This window comes from Callorhinchus milii, unplaced genomic scaffold (assembly GCF_018977255.1).
Source record: "Callorhinchus milii isolate IMCB2004 unplaced genomic scaffold, IMCB_Cmil_1.0 Scaffold13, whole genome shotgun sequence".
Classification (NCBI taxonomy): Eukaryota; Metazoa; Chordata; class Chondrichthyes; order Chimaeriformes; family Callorhinchidae; genus Callorhinchus; species Callorhinchus milii.
In genome coordinates, this window is record NW_024704754.1 from 6,020,507 (window position 1) to 6,042,537 (window position 22,031).

The window sequence follows — 22,031 nt, forward strand, 5'->3', positions numbered from 1 at the left end:
GGGAGGGGGTGATTGAGAAGCAGATTCTAAAGGGAGAGAGAGCATGTCGAGAACAGGCAGTCATGCGATGTGGTCCTACACTAAACAAACCCACTCCCCAGGGACTAAATGACAAGGCTGAGAAGCTGGAAACAAAAGTCCAAACCTGCATGGAGGGCTCATGTGGCATGTTTCAGCTTAAATTTGCATCTAGAGAGGAAATTAAAAAACGTCCTCTTGAAGTGAATCCACGCCCCTGGGGGGGGTTATGATCTCCCCACAGCCTGAAGGGGGAAGTGCACGTGGAGCGGAGTGGGTGGGGGGAAAGTGGGGGTAAAGAGTCCTACCATCGTACATTGTACCTTACCCATTCATCCGGATAGAGAACGAAACAGTGTGCACATATTTTGTCACTTATTCTTTGGATACCTGAGAAACTAAAGGTGAAGGGCAAAGCTCTCCAGTGTGGGGCGTGGGTAATAAAATGCACCACCTTTGTCTTTTTTTTCCCCATTTTGGAAATCCGGAATTCTCTCCCAAAAGGCTGTGGATTCTGGATCCATTCAAATTTTCAAGAGTGAGATGGATAGATTTTTGTTAGATCAGGGTATCAAGGGATATGGAGCAAAGGCGGGTAATTGGATTTGAGGTACAGATCAGCCATGAACTAATAGAATGGCGGAAAAGACTCGAAGAGCTGAATGTCCTCCTCCTGTTCCTATGACACTGACTGGAAAATCTGGCAAAGGGTGTCATACATCGTGGACAAGGACAATTCCCAGATTCAATACAATAGAAATATATCCTACACAAATGGAGTGAATCTAGACACGGGTAGAATTTCCCCAGAACATATGTTCATTACTTAAATAGAAACAGAAGAAATGAAAAGATGAATTAATGAAGAAGGAGCTAATCCAATGTTGGAAACTTGCACAAATGCAGAAGAGGATGGATAAAATATAATAATAATCCTTGCGTTTGATATAGTGCCTTATCCGTCGTTGAGATGTCTCAAAGCGCCTCACAGAATATACACTGAAGTGAACTGACTGTGTGTTTAGTAGGGGAATATTCCGTGGAGCTACCCTTAGTCTGTGTGTATGTGTGCCAGCGCCAACTGAACTCATTGAGATTTTCTGAGCTCAAACTACAAATTGTAACACTGACAAATGCTCAGGTGTCGGGCGGAAGATGAGAAAATCTGAGACGCTGAGTTTTCTGAGAATTTAGACTCAAGTTCTGCCTCAGCACTAAAATAATCAATAACCAACAATTAGAATCAACCATGCTAAGAGCTTCCCCCTCCCACCAACCCCCCTCGGGCCTAACACAAAAATTAAGTGACCATAAATCCTATGTAGAAAATAGCTGAGAACAAAACGACTAGCGACGCAGAGCTCCTTAAAATGTAAGGGAGGTGGGGGAAAGAGTACAGGTTGCAAAGGAGGCAACCATGTAAATGAATGGTCTGGTCTCTTCACAGCATAGGTTTTTTCTTCAGTGCATGAACAGAGTCTGGCTACGAGCTAGATGTTTTCGAGGTGCAAATGAATGCCTTTCAGTGGCCTGCTAGTAGACTCACACACCTTCACCATTCACACTTTTTATTGGACCAGTAACCTTCATCTGAAAGCAAAACACCCCGACTGTGGTTTTCTGTAGCAACAGATATTCGGTCCCGCAATCTAATGCAATTCTTCTGTCCCCTTCCCATTATAATAATAATAATCCTTGCATTTGATATAGCGCTTTACACGTCTTCTCGATGTCTCAAAGCGCTTCACAGAATAGACTGTAAAGTGAATTGACTGTATATTTATGGGCGAAATGCGGCAGGGAAAGTGGGGGTAAAGAGTCCTACCATCACACATTGTACCTTACCCATTCATCCGGATAGAGAACGAAACAGCGTGCACATATTTTGTCACTTATTCTTTGGATACCTGAGAAACTAAAGGTGAAGGGCAAAGCTCTCCAGTATGGGGCGTACAATTGCGCACAGCAGTGTCCCAAAAATAGTCGTAGATTGAATTGACCAATTTATCATGGTTTTTTTTGAGCGATTAGTATCAGGTGTGTGGAGTAAGGAACTTACCCAAGGTTTCACCCTGCTGGGAATCAAACCCAGGTCTCTCGCTTGCAAAGCGAGTGCTCTAACCACTGAGCAACAGGACTCCACTATAGCAAGGAAGGTCTGTTGTATATTTGATGTTTTGCAGAAATGCACAAACCAATATGCTGCAGGACTCCTTAAAATAGCAATACAACAAATTAGCTCTAAGTAGCACAAGAGGATGAAACAAATAGAATATTTTCAGCTATACATGGATGGCTCTTGGCTGCTCATTGGAAACAATCCTTTCATTCCACAGAAAAACTAACCACCTGCTTAACTGAGTCAATAGTCTCGAGGTCAGATGCACATTAAGTTTCCCTTTGAGATCTATGTCCAGGCGCTTCACAGAATATACTGTAAAGTGAATTGACTGTATTTTGGGAACGAAACACAGATGCCAATTTCGCACAGCAGGGTCCCACAAACAGTCCTGGATTGAGTGACCAAATTATTATTTTTTGAAGGGATTATTACCCCCTGAAAAGTGGCCCGCCAACTGACTACCGGGTTCCTACTTACTCTGCGTGTCGAATAAGGAATAAGGAAACTGTTGTAACGTTTCGCCCGGCACGGGATTGGAACCCAGGTCCTCTCAAGGCAAGGCTTGAGAGTGTAGCTCTAACCATTACACTACAGGAATCCAAATGCTTGCACGAGGGAGTGCATAACAGCCACATTGGGCAAAGGAGGCCCTCCTTCCAGCAACAACTTACAGCGAATGTTGAGGCTGAAATAACAGGCGAAGGGAAAGCACAGATGCCAGCCTCGTTAATTATTTTTTGCACGATCCTTTAGGGTGAAAAATGTAACACCTCGAGTGATAATTATCACATCACACTTCACATTTTTCACACACATACTCATCCCACCCCCCAACCCCAATCCAAACAGAAGGGAGAGTCTCCCATTGTCAAGGCCAACAGGTTCACGGGTTTAAAATAAAATCACTAAATTCACAGCTGTTTGCAAGACACTGTTGTATGCAAACTGGCTGCCTACAAAACACAGTTGCTACACTTTGCAGTGCATCCAGTGCAGCGCTTTGAGGTGTTGTCCTGACATGTGGAGTCCTGTAGCTCAGCAGTTAGAGCACTCGCTTTGCAAGCGAGAGACCTGGGTTCGATTCCCAGCAGGGTGAAACCTTGGGTAAGTTTCCTTCCTCCACACGCCTGATAATAATCCCTCCAAAAAAAACAATAAATTGGTCATTTCAATCCACGACTGTTTGTGGGACACTGCTGCGCGCAAATGGCTGCCGTATTTCGCCCACAAATATACAGTCAATTCACTTTACAGTCCATTCTGTGAAGCGCCTTGAGACGTCAAGAAGACGTGAAAAGAACTGTATCAAATCCAACGAGTATTATTATTATTATGAAAGGCGCTGTATCAAATGCAAGTTTATGCATATTATTATTGTAAATTGCCAGTCAATCCACAAACTGAAAAATCACCCTCTCTGGAAACGACACTGTAAATGAAAGTGAGAAGTGGATGTCAGTCACTGTGGTCGAGCTACAATGACTGCAGCTATAATGAAACATGGCTCATTGCCTCTCAGTACAATGAGCAAGATTTTGTATTTAATTTAAAACCATCCGTTTCATTTTAACGCCTTGATCCTTCGCAAAGAGAATTCAGAGGCAGGATTTTTTTAGTCTGAATCCAACGGTCGTCTGTGACTCTTTCATCCATTGCCATCTTGCTGAGGATTTAGCAAGTTTCATTTTTTTCAAAAAAAAACATTAACGCAGGATTTTGTTTCAATTTTTTCGAATTGAAGGCGCTTAATTAGAAGTTTAGTAATGAGGAAAATGTCTTGAATCACCCAATTAGCAAGGCCTGAAAAGATCAATAAACTCTGATTGTTGGTTACAATGCCCTGGTGAGGATTTAATCACAAACAGAATCCATCAGTTACTGCATTCACTCAGGCCAGAGCATTTAGCGTTTAGATAGGAAAGCGTGGCTTATTATTGAGTCATGTGTGTTGTTGGATAACCGATGCGTTATTAATTGCCTGAAGTCACTTTGAAGGCTTTCAAAATAGTTTACAGAAAATGTAATAGAATATCCAATGGATTGAGTTGGAGACAAGTGAGGCCTTTATTCGTTCAACGCCCCCCACACATACACCCACACACACCCACACACACGAAAAGTACCAGCTTTCATCTGCACAATTTTAGAAGCTTATCTCGGGTTCGAACTGTCTGAAAGCTTTAATTGTAATAATCCTTGTATTTGATATAGAGCTTTATCACACCATTGAGATGTCGCAAAGCACTTCACAGAATACATTGTACAGTGGATTGACTATGTATTTTGTGGGTGAAACACTGCAGTGTCCCACAGTCATGGATTCAGTGAACAAATTTATTTTATTTATTTTTGGAGCAAATATTAACCTGGAGGGCTTATTACCCCCAGAAAGTGATCCACCAAATGATTAATAACCGGGATCCTACTTATTGCTAGGTAGACAGAGGCATGTGGAGTTAAGAAAACGTACCTAAGGTTTCACCCCGCCTGGGAATCGAACCCTGGTCCACTCGCTTGGGAGGTGAGCATGCTAAGCACCACACTACGGGACTCCCGGTTCCCAGGAAGTACTGTCAGGTATAGTGACTGTGGTATTTGCAGGCAAATATAACCAAAGATGCTACGTTTAGCACAAAGAGGCGTTTCTCTGCCCAAGTGTTGAGAGATCTAGCTTGCGCCACCAGAGAGGGTCAAGCCTTACAAATTATAGCCTGTAGTTTGAAGTCGCGAGGAGACCCAGAAGGACTATTAAAGCACAGTATTAACAAGGAATGGCACAGCTTTTAAGAGTCTGAATGACTATGTAATGAAAAGGGGAAGATTTAATTCATATCTCAGTGGCATTGAAATTGCTATCATTAATTTTACTCTCCATTGGAAGCACTTCACAGCTTCTGTGCAGCAACACGGTTTCATTAAACCTTAATTTGGTGGAAAGCCAANTTTTTATTGTAAAAAATACTTAAAACAGTAAAAATATATATATATATAATGTTGCAGCGAAATTGGCAGTGGTACTTTTGATGATGTCAGGAAGTCATAAGGTCCTGGGAATAGGCTAGGGATTTTGGGGCGCAACAGGAAGCAGCCTCATCTCCAACGTCGCCTGACAGGTTGGCTGATCCACAGCGCTCAAAGAGTTAAGAGATTGGCCAGACAATACAGTGGTCGCGGGCCCACAATCAAAGTAGTGCAGGGCATTTATTTTAATCCCTTTATCCTGGGTAATGCCAGTCTGGAACTGGTTAAGTTCATTTAATTTTAATTTAAGTTAGTTTACTTAGGTGCAGTGTGTGGATTTCACCCACTCTGATCCTCCCGTTAGTGCCGACTGCCACCGCAGACATCCACCCATTGTGAAATTTACAGTTTTGTGTGATAATAATCCTGTATTTGAAATAGCATCGCATCACGTCGTTGAGACATCTCAAAGCACTTCATGGAATATACTGTAAAGTGGATTGACTGTACACTTTGTGGGCGAAACACGTCAACCAATTGCGCACAGCAGTGTCCCACAAACAGTCGTGGTTCAACTGACCAAATTTGTTCTGTTAAAGAACACATTTCTTAAAACTCAGCTGTGTCACATGGAAAGCGAATGCAACAGCCTCACTTCACCTCATTTTTGAACAAAAAATGCACAGCGGTGAGACTATTTGACACGTCCCTTGATTGTTTCAGGTTATTTGGGTACAGGTAACAACAACAACAGCAACAAGTTACACTTGCACAGCGCCTTTCACATCATAAGGACATCCCGAGACACTGGAAAGTCAAAAGATTTGCACCCGATCAGGGGAGTTGAGATCAGGAGGGGTGGAGGGTAGAAAGGGTTGGGCATACGAGGGTGACCAAAGGCGCGGTTGAAGAGGAAGATCTTGAAATGGGCCTTGAAGGAGTTTAGGGAAGGGATGAGGCGAATGGACTATGGGACAGAGGCCTCTCAACATCCTTCGGATAATACGTTAAACCGAAGCCCCATTCATTTGTGCTTGTTCAAGCGGACGTTAAAGATCCTGTGATCGGGGGGGAAGTCTCAAAGCGCTTTGGGGATTTTTACTGTAAGGTATTTTTACTGTGACTACATTTTGGAAACGAATACATTTAAAGAAAGTTAGTGAAGGGAATGTAACTAATATTCTGGTGGACCTCATGTTTATTGTGTAACTCAGGTCAGCAGGGGGACATCAGTGGAAGAAAGGAAGTAATGTTTGAATCCAAGAGAGATAAATAGATACGACGGCAGCCTGGCTCAGCTGGTATTCCTCACCATCTTCTATTTAGTTAATTAAAAATATTTGAATCAAATGTAAATATTGGTCAAAGTAAATTTATGCCACCGCATGCATCGCCCTAGCAACCAAACCTCACTTTCAGAGCTACAAAAAAAATGTAAAACATGAGCATTTGTGTGTCAGCCTGTCTCAGTTGATAGCGCTCTCGTTTCTTGGGTAGGAAGGTGGTGGGTTCAAGCCCCCACATCCAGAACTTTGAACTCACATCAACTAAAATAACAATCCAATGCTGTGCTGGGGGTCAGTGTTGCATTGTCGGACATGCCATCCTCCGGATGAGACGACAAACCAAGCTCCCCATCTGCCTGTTTAGAGGAACGTTTAAGATCCTACTGCACTCTCAGGAAAGAGTTTATCTGCCTCCCCCCACCCACCCCCACTCCACCGGTGTCCTGACCAACAATCCACCAGATAAAATTGCTTTCACTTCATGGCTGTTTGTGGGATGTTGCTGTGCGCAAATTGGCTGCTGCGTTCGCATACAAAATACAGTCACTACACTTCACAGTCAACTCAGTGAATAAAATAACGTATCAGAAAGGAGTGAAGCAAGACTGTGGGACTAGGTAAGGGAAAGTGACCCAGTCGTGACCTGGTTGTAAACTTGGTTTGAGTAAAATTAGTGAGAATGTGGGTTGCTTCAAGGCTCAGCATGGCTTAAGTTGGGAAAAGCGATGGAATCCTGATGCTTATCCAGGCAACAGGTGTGCTCCCACTGTTTCTACCCATTTGCTGCGACAAAACTGTTTACAACAGATCTCTGCTCATAATTAAATTGCCTATATTTGAAGGGAAAATAAATATGGCCGCCTGCCAGTCTTTGGCACACCAGGAGAGCTTTGGGTAATTTGCCCTGTAAACAGAGAGCGGCGCGGAATGCATGAAAATTACCCTTTTAATGGTTTTACAGGAAAACAGACGGTTTCTGATGTAAAATACAAACATCTGTCGTAAGGTGCAGGGCAGCAGATGCAGGCAAGGCACTAAGAGGCCAGGGTTGAATCACAATTTTGTGGTTCCAGCCTGTAGCAGATTGAATAATTGACACAAATTCCCATCCCAAACAGCGTTAGAGCTTGCAAGAGGCAAACCCATCATTAAACACTGGGTTCATAGCAACGTTGGCGATCCCCAGTTGCGAGTGGTGAAATGCCTCACCCTTTCATAAGTTACAATGAACACTAAAAAAAATTATAAGCGTAAAATTAACATTCATATAAAATATATAAAAATAAATGATACAAGAGACAGGGTCGCAGAGAGAAGAACACAACCCGATTTCAGCGCCAATCAACCAGGCTGGAAGACCAATTACACCCCTAAAGCCCCTTAGAATAACGGTGCAAAAGAAAAAAGCATGTTCCCATATATTCCTATTCACATGTAGACACACCATTCCAATGGAAAGGAACACAAATTTAGCTTCCCAAACTAGCAAACGTTTCAGACACAAAATATACAGTCACTCCACTTTATAATATATTTGTGGCGTCCTGTAGCTCAGTGGTTAGAGCACTCGTCTCACAAGCGAGAGGACCTGGGTTCAATTCCCAGCAGGACGAAACGTTAGGCAAGTTTCCTTACTCCACATGCCTCTGTTTACCAGCAGTAAGTAGGAATTCGGTTGTCAGTCGATTGGCGGATCACTTTTCTGGGGGTAATAATTCCTTCAAAATAAAAGTAATAAAAAAAATTGGGCCATGACTGTTTGTGGGACACTGCTGTGCACAATTGGCTGCCATGTTTCACCCCCTAAATATACAGTAAATTCACTTTACAGTATATTCTCTGAAGCGCTTTGAGACGTCTCGAAGATGTGATGTCCTGTAGCTCAGTGGTTAGAACACTTGCTTTGCAAGCGAGAGACCTGAGTTCAATTCCAGGCAGAGGGCGAAACCTCGGGTAAGTTTCCTTACTCCACACAGAGCCTAATAATAATTCCTCCAAAAACCAGAAACAATAATAAATTGGTCATTTTCAATCTGCGACTGTTTGTGGGACATTGCTGTGCGCAATTGGTTGCCACGTTCGCCCACAAATATACAGTCAATTCACTTTGCAGTATATTCTGTGAAGCGCTTTGGGACGTCCTCCCGACGTGAAAAGCGCTATATCAAATGCAAGGATTATTATTATTATTATAAGAGCTATAGCAAATGCAAGGATTAATAATATTATTACATTCTGTGAAGCACCTTGAGACATCACAATGACGTGAAAGACTCTGTGTTAAATGCAAGATTTTTTATTATTATTAACTGGTTACTCTTTCCACTGTATTTTCCAGAAAACTCAATCGAAATGTCAAGACCAGACACAAGAAAGAATTACTCTAGCCCTTACCACCAGCTATATTGGCCAACACACAACACACTTTTTTAAAAAATTATTAACAAACCAAAAGCATGCAATTGCTTGCATCCTGGAGGCGACAGAAATTCTTGACAGCAGACTGCTGATACAGCAACCTGTAATAGTTATTGAAAATAAAGCAAGGGAGGGGTGGTTGGGGGAAGCGAGAGATTAGGGCAAGAGAGCGAAAAATATTCGAAAAAAATATTCTGTAACGGTCTATAAATTCACATTTCAGGCACATCCTGGAGGAGGTAAAACTGAGTGTTAATATTCACAAAATAGTGAAAGTCAACTGACATAAGACAAAAAAAATCCATAACAGTTATAACAAGCTGGAGTTTTGCCAGACCCTAGTTAAGCCTGTGTAACAATAACCCTGGTTTCACACATTGCGAGCTCAGCTCAAGAACAGTGGCTGTGTGTGCCTCGTCCATATGTGCGCTCTGCATTATTTAATCTCGAGCCACGACGCAGGGAGCCGTGCTATTTTGAGACCAGGCTCTGTGGGAGATGCGTCTCCATCATGGTAAAAGGAAAGCCACAGTGGGAACACACAGCTCAGAGCAGCCAAACTCGCCTTTTTCCCTGCTCCTCCCTCAAACAAATCGCTTTCATTACCCACTTAAACATTTTACCCGGTTTCACCGAATCGCCGAGGGCAGCGGCGCCAGCTCAAACTGGCTGTTTTGACAGCCAAAACTAAATGAAATGCGTCCGATTTGTGTGTTATTAATGTATCGTTATCGAATACATCATTAATATGGTTTGCTTCGGGCAGTCTATCTGCTACTCCCTGAGGACATTGTTAGCCCGCATGAAGGGCGCTATGTAAATGCAAGTTGCTGTTGTCGTTCCTCCTCTTATAATGTTGGCGTCTTACACCATGAGCCTTGCCTTTCAAGAACATAATAAACGCCTGAACACTAGAAAGATCATTTCACCCACCTGCTCTGAACCCTTTCCTCATCTCAATTGGGCATTATACTTCAAATGTGCTTTTACAAGTGATTTGTATAGAGTTAACATCTTTTAACATGCAGCATTTTATTTCGCCAACCTGCAAGATGCCCTCAATGTTTTCTCTAAATTCAACTTCCCTCGATCCTAGTTGATTAACCTTGAACGCTTTCAGGTTCGAATACACTCTCTCAATTTATAGTCCAAACGCTCTCAAAAACACGCCCTGAATTTGATTAGCTCGGTCGATGATCCTTCACCTCAGTCTCTCAAATTTTAAAAACAATAGTAACCCAACGAAGTATAGCTCAGGTTAACCATCGTTTCACGGCTGAGCTTGTTCCATCCAACCTCACAAAAGCATTCTCTCTGCTTCACTTATACGAAATTACCATTTTCCTTTCATATGACCTCTCGGAGTGAGAAAGTCTAATTATTCCTGGACTAGGATGTAGAATGCCTAAAGCATATAATGGTAATGATACATTCGTTAGTAAAGTTTCAAATAGTTCCAACAACAACAACAAATTACATTTGAATAGCGCCTTTCACGTCGGGAGGACATCCCAAGGCGCTGGACAGGCACAGTTCAAGTGAAATTCCACAACTTCAACACAATAATAAAAGCACAGAACTATATGCAGAATTTCGATACATCATTCAGACATCTCAAAGCGCTTCACAGGATGCACTGTAAAGTGCTGTGTCTCACTGTCCAGTTTGTGGGCAAACTAGCAGCTCGCCTACAAACACAGTCACTACACTTTGTGGAAAGCTCTGCGAAGCACTTCAGCGTGGTAAGTGCATCAAACGCGAGGGCTATTATTGTTGTTCTAATGCAAACAGAGTGGAGTGCGGCAGCAGAAACATAATGCAAATAATAGCGAGGCAGCATGGGTCAGGCACATGAATAATTAATCAGCTTCGGGAGAAAAGATAAGGGCCATTGACTCACGAATAATAAAAACTTAAATGGCACATTGCCAACAGGAGGCATAGGGAGCTGGTGGGCGAACCAAATACACAAGAGTGTGGGGGGGGAAGAGGAAGAAACAACAAGAAACCAGAAGGGAGAATACTGCAGATGCTGAAAATCTTAAATAAAAACAGAAGTCGCTGGGAACACTCAGCAGGTCAGACAGCATCTATGGAGAGGAAAATGAGTCAACTTTTCAGGTCGATGACCTTCCGTCTCTCCATAGATGCTGCCTGAACAGAAAAGCAGAGGCGGGAAGTGAGAGAAATGAGATTGGATCACTCCAACAGGGACCTAACACAGAACTGAAACCAGCCTCTGAAACGAGAGCCAGTTCCCCTGGTGGAGGGGTTAGACAAACCGGAATGCGCAAACCTAAGAAAGACAAAAATCTATAAGCGTTTATTGTGACAAAGACAAGTAGGGCAGTTAATCCTCCCTAACAGGGTTGCTTTCCACAGCACGTCAGCTCAGATGAATTGGGGATGTAGCGTGAAGTGACCCCACCTGACTGGGTTACAAGATGAGCTGAAAATAGATTGAGCCCGCACGCAACGGGCGAATGGGAAATCAAGCCCCAAAATACACACCTGTGACAAAATAACATTGTAAAAAATATATTATAAATATATTATCATAGCTTTTCTGCGGGAGTATTAACAAAACAAATCTAGAGGTTCAGGGAAGCAATTCCGTTAGCTAACTAGCAGCTGGCAACACACAAGCAAATATAAATGGCAGTGGATTACAATCAGAGATTAGAAGGCCAATCTAATGTCCATGTAGAGTTTCAGTTGGTTGTACTGGGAGGCTGGTCTGAGCTCAATAGCAGCAGAATGAGCTAAACAGCACACTCGCCTCTCAAGCGAGAGGACCCAAGTTCGGCAGGGTGAAACCTTAGGCAAGTTGCCTTACTCCATGCGCCTCTGATTACCTAGCAATAAGTCGGAACCCAGTTGTTTGTCAATTGGTGGATCCCTTTCTGAGCATAATAATCTCTAAAAAAAACCTCAATCAACGTCTGTTTGTTGGACACTGCTGTATGCAATTGACTGCTGCATTTCACCCACAAAATATGCAGTCAATTCAAAATATGCTGTGAAGCGCTTTGAAACATCTGGAAGATGTGATAAGGCACAATATCAAAGTCAAGGATTATTATTATTATTCCAAAAAGAAGTCAGGTTTCTCTTCTCAACAGAACTCTCACTTCACTCCTCATCTCAAAGCAGCCCACCCCCTCAAAAAGGCCAGCAAAGAAATCATCTCCTTCTCATCTCCTTCTCTCATAGATTAACACCAGATTGTGTAATATTCACTGTGTCCTGTATCAACAACCACTGTTGAAATTACAATATTGTGCGTTTTTTTAAACACTTTTTAAACACTATAAATTAGAAGCACACACACACAACACACATACACACAACACAATACAGACACAAACACACACACACACACACACATACAAACACACAAACAAACAAATGCCCACACACACACACACACACAGAGGCTCACGTTGCCTTTCTTCACATCAACACTTTGGCCCACAAAATTTACAGTCACTGTACACAGGATAGTGTATCCTGTGAAGTGTTTTGAAACGTCTTCCACGTGCAACGAGCTGCCTCAAATGCATTCCCATCACCCTTTCCACTCACATTCCTATGTGTTACGTTTCGCCCACAAAATACACAGTCACAGTGTAACCTGTGAAGATTTTGAGACGTCTCGAAGATGTGATAAGACACTACACCAAATGCAAGGATTATTATCATCAAGGTTGCTTTACAGTCTAGTCACATTCAATATTTAAAAAATGTATTCCACTGATATAATTTATTTGAACACAGTTTAACAGTCTAACCTATAAAAGCCAAAACAAAACACTTTTTTTCAAAGCAAATTTACAGACAATCAATCAAATCAACAGAAAATAAACAAAAGAATTCTAATGAGTTTGGCGAACCTTGGAAGTATTTTCATCTGCTCAACCTGTGTCTGTTCATGTGATACGCATCCATCTGGTATCAGCCTGACTCAGTTGGTAGCACTCTCGCCTCTGAGTCAGACGGTTGTAGGTTCAAGCCTCACTTCAATGACTTGGAATCACAGTCAAGATTGGCACTCTAATGCAGCGCTAGGGGTGCATTGCATTGACAGACATTAAACCAAAGTCTAACGGATGAGTCGTTAAACCAAAGCCTTCACTAGGTGGACGTTATAGGCACTACATCAAATGCAAGGATTATTATTGTTATTATTGCCTAATCAGCAATAGTTTCACTACAACCGTCAGGCACGGTTACAGTTATCTGACGAGAGCTTTCATTCCGGTTCCCAACATTCTTGTAACAGCACAGACCATAATAGAATGATTTTCATCAAACTTTGATGCACAGCAAATCAATAGCACCACAATACAGCGCTCTGTACTTCTTCCCCAATAAACACACTGAAGTCTCATACCTGAACCACAGCCAGTCTTCTATAATATTAATCCTAACATTTGGTATCGTGCCTTTTACAACCGGAGGACGTCACAAGGTGATGGACAGTCAGGGATTTGGACCTGAGCTGGGGGTTGGGATCAGGATGGATGGCGGGGAGGGTGGGGTAGGAGGGTGACCGAAGGCCTTTGAAGAGGTGAGTCTTGTTAAGTGCAGTGACTGCATGCTTTGTGGGCAAATGCCTTCTACAGGTGGATGAGCAAGTGCTTAGCATTGAATGACTGAAACTTTTCCTTCTGGAAACTCCAAAGGAAACTTTGTGTAAAAGAGGCATCTTGATGGAAAGAGATAATCTTTTGAAAACAGCGCAGTAAACAAAATTTTTCTTTTACATTGTTAGCCATCAATGGCTACATGTCCAGCAGAGGTGGACAAGCTCAAGCTACACCAAGTGAGTTGCATTGAATTTATCACAATATCCTTTTGCACCTGCAGTTTATCTTTGAGTGAATGTTAAGTTGTAATGAAATGGAATACTCTGGATCTGTACCCGTTGCAAATGACAGTGCTGAAAAGCCAGCCTTGACCGTGTGAGTTCCAAGGCACCAACGTGGGGCTTGAACCCACAACCTTCTGACTCAAAGGCGAGACCATTACTGACTGAGCCAGGTTGATACCAGATGGATGCCAATTACATGAATAGACAGAGCTTTAAAATCCGTAAAGAACAAAAGGTCAAGGAAGGAATTATACAATATAGAGGTGTAATCACAGGATGTAGGTCATCAAATCTTCCAACAAAACACACACTCACTCCACTTTACAGTGAATCCTGTGAAACTCTTAGGGACATGAAACTCACTATATCAAAATGTAAGGATTATTGTGCGCAATTGGCTGCGCGTTTCGCCCACAAAATATACAGCCGATTCACTTTACAGTATATTCTGTGAAGCGCTTTGAGCCGTCTAGAAGACGTGAAAAGCACTGTATCAAATGCAAAGATTTTTAAAAAAATTATTATTATTAATAATAACCACTTTCCACATTTTTTTAAAAAAAGACAGAACATAACAGCTCGACATTGACATTATAAACACACGGAGGATCCAGCTACAATCACCAATACCTCACCTTAAACAACAGATTAAGTTTGGCCGTGGCTTTAGAATGACACACTGCATTTGTCTTCACCAGCATGTGTTCTGCTTCCTCTGAAATTGAATCTGTCGCCGTTTTGCAGAGTTCAGATTAAAATGCAGTTTGGAACATTGCAATACTGTTCAGCATTAACTCTCAGGGCCCAGATTGGGCTGAAAATGAAATCAAAGTCTGGTTATGGACAGAGTCTCCATTAACTCTCTGCCAGTTGGAACTTACTGAGCTATGCATCAGCCTGAGATCCCGCAAAATGGTTCAGATCAAAATGTGTGGTATCAACACGTGGCTGTTAGAAGCAGGTTTGATTAACACCAGATCAAACCTGTGCAGGAAATATTCAATTTGAATATTTGCTTTGTTATCTTGCTGCCCTGATTAAGCGGGGCTTTGATTCCTGGGCGGGGAAAAACCTTAGGCAGGTTTCCTTACCCACACGGCTCTGTTTACCATGCAGAAAGTAGGAACCCGGTTGTTGGTCGATTGGCGGATTGCTTTCTGGGGGTAATAATCCCTCCACCACACCCCAAAAAAAAAAAAGGGTCCATTTAACATTACAACAAAGCTTTGAACATGTAACATTAACAAAGAAAAGACATTGCAGTGTTTACTGTTTTTTTCCTCCCTTTGGCATCTTTATATCCTGCTTATAGAGATGACTCCACTACTGAGTAACTGCAGTGCTTGTGATTAAATAACAAACCATTCTCTGAAATTAACAACAAATAACAATCCTGCAAAATTCGATCAATGTCAGACGAAGTATCTTTAATAAACCCTTGCTTTTTCCTTTGTGGTGAGCCTTTAAGTATCATTTTTTTCAATTATATATTTTTTTAATGATGCCCCTCTTTTTTCCCTCTTTCCCCTCCTTCATTTTTGTTGTTGAGAGTCAATAATAAAATGTTTTCTGTTTCTCCCAGTTTTTTGCGTTGATGGTTCTGCACCCAAGGCTGAATAGGTTTCACTGGTAGTTTTAAGCGCTATTGAGAACCTGAAACTAACACAGGGATAGTACCTGCTGAAGAATGCTTTTGTTCCAATTATCTGCTGCAACCTCGCTGTCACATGGAGGCAAGAGTAAGAGTTTCGGCATGGCATACCAGCTCCACATTCAGGCTAAAACGCAACTTGAACTCCTAGCACTGAATCCACAACTGTTTGTGGGACACTGCTGTGTGGAATTGGCTGCTGCGTTTCGCCCACAAAATACAATCAATTCCCTTCGCAATATGTTCGATGAAGCGCTTTGAGACGTCTCTATAATGTGGTAAGGCACTACATCAAATGCAAGGATTATTATTATAACAACAACACAAAACCACCAACATTCCCAACAACACTCATTTACATAGCACCCTCTCAGGAGCACTGAGTTTAAACCAACACGTGTGATCCTGAATGACAGCTGAGAAATTTGCTAGGAGTTCAAGTTGCGTTTTAGCCTGAATGTGGAGCTGGTATGCCATGCCGAAACTCTTACTCTTGCCTCCATGTGACAGCGAGGTTGCAGCAGATAATTGGAACAAAAGCATTCTTCAGCAGGTACTATCCCTGTGTTAGTTTCAGGTTCTCAATAGCGCTTAAAACTACCAGTGAAACCTATTCAGCCTTGGGTGCAGAACCATCAACGCAAAAAACTGGGAGAAACAGAAAACATTTTATTATTGACTCTCAACAACAAAAATGAAGGAGGGGAAAGAGGGAAAAAAGAGGGGCATCATTAAAAAAATATATAATTGAAAAAAATGATACTTAAAGGCTCACCACAAAGGAAAAAGCAAGGGTTTATTAAAGATACTTCGTCTGACATTGATCGAATTTTGCAGGATTGTTATTTGTTGTTAATTTCAGAGAATGGTTTGTTATTTAATCACAAGCACTGCAGTTACTCAGTAGTGGAGTCATCTCTATAAGCAGGATATAAAGATGCCAAAGGGAGGAAAAAAACAGTAAACACTGCAATGTCTTTTCTTTGTTAATGTTACATGTTCAAAGCTTTGTTGTAATGTTAAATGGACCCTTTTTTTTGTCTGCAGCATCTTTCAACGTTTAATGGGGATCAGCACCCATAAAATTCCGTGTTCTTGCATCTGTAAATATGCTGGCAATAAAATCTAAATTGCTGCACGTTTTGTGTCTCGTTGCACCTTTCATCTTATAACCGTGCGTCACGGAGATATACAGAGATGTGTAGAAATAATTGGAAACATTGTTCAAAAACGTGGTGAAAAGTGTGCGCTGAGAATGACGCTTTTTTTTGTGAGATTGTTACCCACAATCGATGTTGCACACTCACTCACTCCGCTGAGAAATAGATTAGATTTGATAGCCAAGATAATTATCGTCAATATGTTTTATTGGCCCCTTTTAACCTACCAATAATTTACCATCACTTTAACCCAATTTAGTCATTTTAGTGAATACACCAAGTGTCTGCAGCCTTCACTGTGACATTAGGTCAAAGTTGACTCCACTGCGACATTAATCAGTGGAAGCCAGGCTTCCAGTTGGGAGTCCTGTAGGTAGTGGTTAGAGCACTCGCTTCGCAAGCAAGAGGACCCGGGTTTGATTCCCAGTCGGGGCAAAACCTTAGGCAAGTTTCCTTACTCCACACTGCTCTGTTTACCCAGCAGTAAGTCGCAACCTGGTTGTTGGTGGATTGGCGGATCTCTCTTCCGGAGGTAAAAATCCCTTAAAAAAAAATTGAGATGCCTCAAAGACATGATAAGGCGCTATATCAAACTCAAATTTATTATTATTATTCACACTGGGTCTCATTGTTCGATAGGACGAACGGAGGAATCCACAGCTCATACACACAGCTGGCAAACCCCAAAAAATTTGGTATTGCTTATTATCAGTCGCCTTGCGATTGTATTATTATACTCCGCAGATTACTCTGGGACTTTAAGTCGGAGGATATTATTTATACAAAAAAAACAGAGTTTTCCCACAAGTGTAATATAAGCGCAGGTGACCCAATTAACTAGCAGCAACTTTCATGGCTAGGTTATGAGGGGGGGTGGGTGGGAGAAGGGGGGAAATCGCACACTTTGGCACACGACATTCTACCTGAGTCACTCAATTTTAGGTTTCATAAAAATATGGAATTTTGTACATGGATGGTTTATTTTATAAATGTTATAATTTCTGCAGATGGTTCTAAGAACTCAACTGTGGTGAGGCACGGTGTGAACAGCAGATATTAAAGGGATGAGCGTTCTTGTAGGTTGGCACCTAGAGAACGGACATGGTCCTAGCTGATAAGACAGACGGACAATCACAGCACCCGATTCCAACACTAGTTGGTGGCTTCTGGAGATGTGTGGAGACGGAAGTATTTCAAAAAAAGTCTCCCCAGCTACAAATATATATTTTTTGAAGTATATTTTTAAAAATTCATGAACTTATGGCACGTGAGAAGTAAGTCATACTCTCTGGACTGTTTTCAGCTGTGCTGTGCAGCGAGGCTAGTGTTGAGAAAAGTCTTTAATAATTTATAGATTCTCTTTTCACGACTCCCACTGCATTGGCTCAAGGAAATCCTGCAAACAACTTAGCGTGTTGGGGGTGGGCGGGAACAGTAAGAGGAGGATTAAAGCACAGGATGTTTCAGCTCACCACTAAGTACCATTAGTGGCATCATTAATGTGATTTAATGGGTGCAGCATGATACCTTATTTAGATGCCCGATGGTGGGGTCTAACCCCCAAACGCAAGTCTCAAGGCTACTCTAGACAAGTTCACCGCATGTCTAAAGATTTTATGAAAATCAAACACCTCAATATGATACTTCAAGTGATAACTACTTCATTTCATAACTCAGACGCAAACATTTAAGTGCTTTCTACTCTAATGGGGCAGCGTGCCAAAGTATTTTCAGCATGGGTCCGACTCGATTTGCAGAGGGTAACAGTTTCTCAAATGTCACTTTCACTAGTGTCATGATTTGTTTAATTAACCACTATAACAATAACAGTAATCCTTGAATTTGGTACAGCGGCTTACAGCGTTGAGACGTCTCAAAGCGCTTCATAGAAAATATTGTAAAGTGAGTTGGCTGTGTATTTTCTGGACAAAATGCAGTAGCCATTTACGCATATCAGTGTCCCACAAACAGTCGTGGATTGAGTGACCACATTATTATTTTTTAATTGCAGGTTGGGGTTTGCTTAAGTATAAATAGTGAACTCAATATCTGATAATGGTTGGACAATAGAATGAAATATTGTTTGCCGTCTTCAATGATCACACAAGATCGGTTCAGATGAAGAAGGCTTTTCAGCCCATTTGATCCCACCCAAAATACATCACCCACCCTACTGTCCTCGCATCACACCATCAAGCTGCTTTTTTAAATGAGTTCTAAGGGCCTGGCCTCAATCACCCTTCCTGCAAGCTATTCCAGTCGTTGATTAACCTCTGTGTAAAGAAAAATTTCCTGGTGTCTGTCCTGAAATTGCAACTCCAAACACTTGTCCTCTTGTTTTGGTGCATCCGAACATACTGTTCTGGGTTTACTTTTGCAATTTAGCATGTTATACTCCTCTACGAGGTTCCTTCCCCCTGAGACATCTTTTCTCAAGACTGACGAGCCCTAGCTTGTCTAATCGCTGCTAATGCCTTGAGACTGCAGCAATGCTCAGACTAGATTGAGATAGTCACATTGAGACAGCAGTGGGTACTGTAATCTGAGCAAGGGACGTAGTAGTTATTTGCTGTTAAAGAGAAGCAAAACATTTGTTTTCGGTCATTTGAGGGCACATGTAGGTCGACCATTTTTAAGATTCCGAAGCAATAAATCCGTCGAGCCTTGGAATGAGTCACATTCTTGCATAATGTGAAATTCTGGCTGTTCGGCACAGCATTTTCACAGTCTTTCAGAAAGATGTGCACCATCATTCTGAGTCTGCGGAATATCCGCATTGACTTGGCAACAACTAGTCTGGCCCACACGTCTCCAGTGTATTCTGAGAGAAAGCACGGGTTTCTGTACACAAATTCGAGGAATCTGCCCAATGTCTGGTGTGCGGCTGGTGGTCAGGCTGGGTTTTGGCTCCTTGGTTTCGCCTCTGACTGGCATTTTGTTTGGACTTTCAACGGCACACAGAATAGGCTTCAATCCGACAGCACTCCGATTCACCCGGCATTTTACGTCACTTATTTAAGTGGCTGCACTCGCTTCGTAGTGGATAATGGAGATGATAGACGAGCGAAAGGAAGCTCAGAATTCATGGGGGGGCGGTTGGGGGCGCGGTTGGGGTGGGGGGGTGGTTAAACACAGTTCTGATATTTCATCTGTACCCACTGTCTGGAATCTCTACTCTGTCATTCATACAGTCTCTGCTTTCCTTCCAGGTATGTTCAGCGCCTTGGGATGTCCTCACGACGTGGAAGGCGCTATACAAATGTAATTTTGTTGTTGTTGTTCTGTCCTCAATACAATAATAATAATAATCCTTGCATTTGATATAGCGTCTTATCATACCATTGAGACATCTCAAAGTGCTTCACAGAATATATTGTAAAGTGAATTGACTGTTCCGACTTACTGCAAGGCAAACAACAACAAACAACAAATTACATTTGTATGGCGACTTTCAAGTCGGGCAGACGTCCCGAGGATGTCTAAACAGCAGCATGTGATAAGGAAACTTGTCTAAGGTTTTGCTCTGTCCGGGAATCGAACCCGGGTCCTCTCGCTTTCGAGGCGAGTGCGCTAACTACTGCACTATGGGCCTCCACGTAGCCAAATGGATCAATACATGTGGTCAGAGCAAGTCAGTGAATTATTTGCCTCACACATATGCACCTCGTTCTCATGTACTGTATTCTTCACAGCATCCCTCTTTCCTGACAATATAGGTTGAATTGCTAATGTATCTCTTCATAATGATAATAGAGCCTTGCACTGCAAGAGGATGATTCAAAAGCGCTTCACAGGATTTTACTGTAAAGTGCAGCGTCTATGTATTTTGTAGGCAAACACAACTGACAGTTTGTGTATTGCAACGTCTCACAAGCAGCCATGATGCAAATAACCAATTTTATTTGGGGGATTGTTGGCCAGGACCCCGGGAGAGAGAAGCTCTCTTCTCTTTTCAAATTGCACCATGGGGTTTTTAATGTCCAACAGATAGACAAAATCTCGGTTTAACGACTCATCTGAAAGACGGCACCTCAGACAATGCAGCGCTGCCCCCAGCCCTGTACTGGAGCATCAGCCGACAATGTAAGTTCAAAGTCCCAGCGTGAGACTTGAACCCACAACCTTCTGACTCGGAGTCGGACCGATTCAACCAAGCCCCTGGTGAGGAAGTGTAGTTGAAAATGCCTCCACTGTCAATCAGAATGTTCTAAAAAAAACTGAGGTGAGTAATGTAATGCCACGTCATATGCTGTCTAGATAGAAGCTCTCTCTTTTACTTCCCACTGAACGTTTACATTTTGCTTGCGTTTGCTCTGATAAAAATAAGCCACGGAAGAAAGTGAACTGTGCGATTCATGAGTTTGTGCTACATATCCAGCTCGGGAGGATTGAATTGGAACTCGGCTCTGAAAAAACTCCAGTCAAAGATGCAAGTAGATTCCATTTTGTTGGGTGTGTAAGATACAATGCACAATACAAATTTACATTTGTATAGCGCCTTTCACGTCGGGAGGACGTCACAAGGTGCTGAATGTTCAACTTACACATTTGCAATGTGTGCAAGGAGTCAACTACAGGTGAACTGGGAAAGCAGGACTGAAAGTACTGCTCTTAAACGAGCCAGCACATACACAGTTCGGCCAATTGGCCTTCTTCTGTACAGTGTATATCTGTGACTCTATGCACTCATGATCTGAATTTTAGAGAGTATAAGAATTCAGTGTTACAAATCAGTCAAGGAGCTTGCAATGGGTGGAATTTCAGCTAAACAAGATGAAATGAAGAGACAAAGAATTTGTTTCAATTACAATACATAAAAAAGAAACTTGCACACAAAAAAACAATGAGATAATGGTCAATATTAGGTCCATCACACATCCTGTTGCTCAGTTGTTAGAGCACTCACCTCACAAGGGAAAGTTTCCATACTCCACACGCCTGATAATAATCCCTCAGGAAAAAAATAAAGTAATAATTTGGTCACTTCAATCCATAACTGTTTGGGGGACACTGCTGTGCGCAATTGGCTGCCGCGTTTCGCCCACAAAATATACAGTCAATTCACTTTACAATATAATCTGTGAAGCATTTTGAGACGTCCAGAAGATGTGAAAAGCGCTACATCAAATGCAAGGATTATAATTATTATACTCTCTCATGAATGCATCAAGTTTCCTCTTAAATACGGCGATACTTCCTGCTTCAACCACAGTTTCTGGAAGCTAGTTCCTCACTCTCTTCACCCTCTACATGCAGAACTCTGCATGAAGCAACAGGATATTGCAGCGATTGAGAGGATACAGAGGAGGGCAACCAAAATAATTGAGGGGATGGAGCGTTTGGGCTTTGAGGAGCAATTAGATAAACTGAGCATGTTCACACTGGAGAAGAGAAGATTGTGGTCTTTAAGATTCTGAAGGGAATAGATAACATAGACCATGATGAGCTGTTTTATCTTGTACTGAACAGTAGAACCAGAGGACACGGCCTGCGATTCAAGGAGGTAAATTCAGAACAAATCTGCGGAAACACTACTTCAGTG

At 42.1% G+C, this 22,031-nt stretch overlaps 1 protein-coding gene and 1 non-coding gene across 2 annotated transcripts in view; one reads left to right on the forward strand and one right to left on the reverse strand.

Annotated features, from left to right (window-relative positions):
* Positions 1-22,031, reverse strand: part of LOC121850040 (pro-neuregulin-2, membrane-bound isoform-like) — a 50,720-nt gene that overhangs the window by 24,289 nt on the left and 4,400 nt on the right. The gene's annotated exons all lie outside the window — the stretch shown is intronic.
* On the forward strand, positions 7,928-8,000 carry trnav-cac. Its single transcript has one exon. It is a non-coding gene; the product is annotated as a tRNA-Val (tRNA).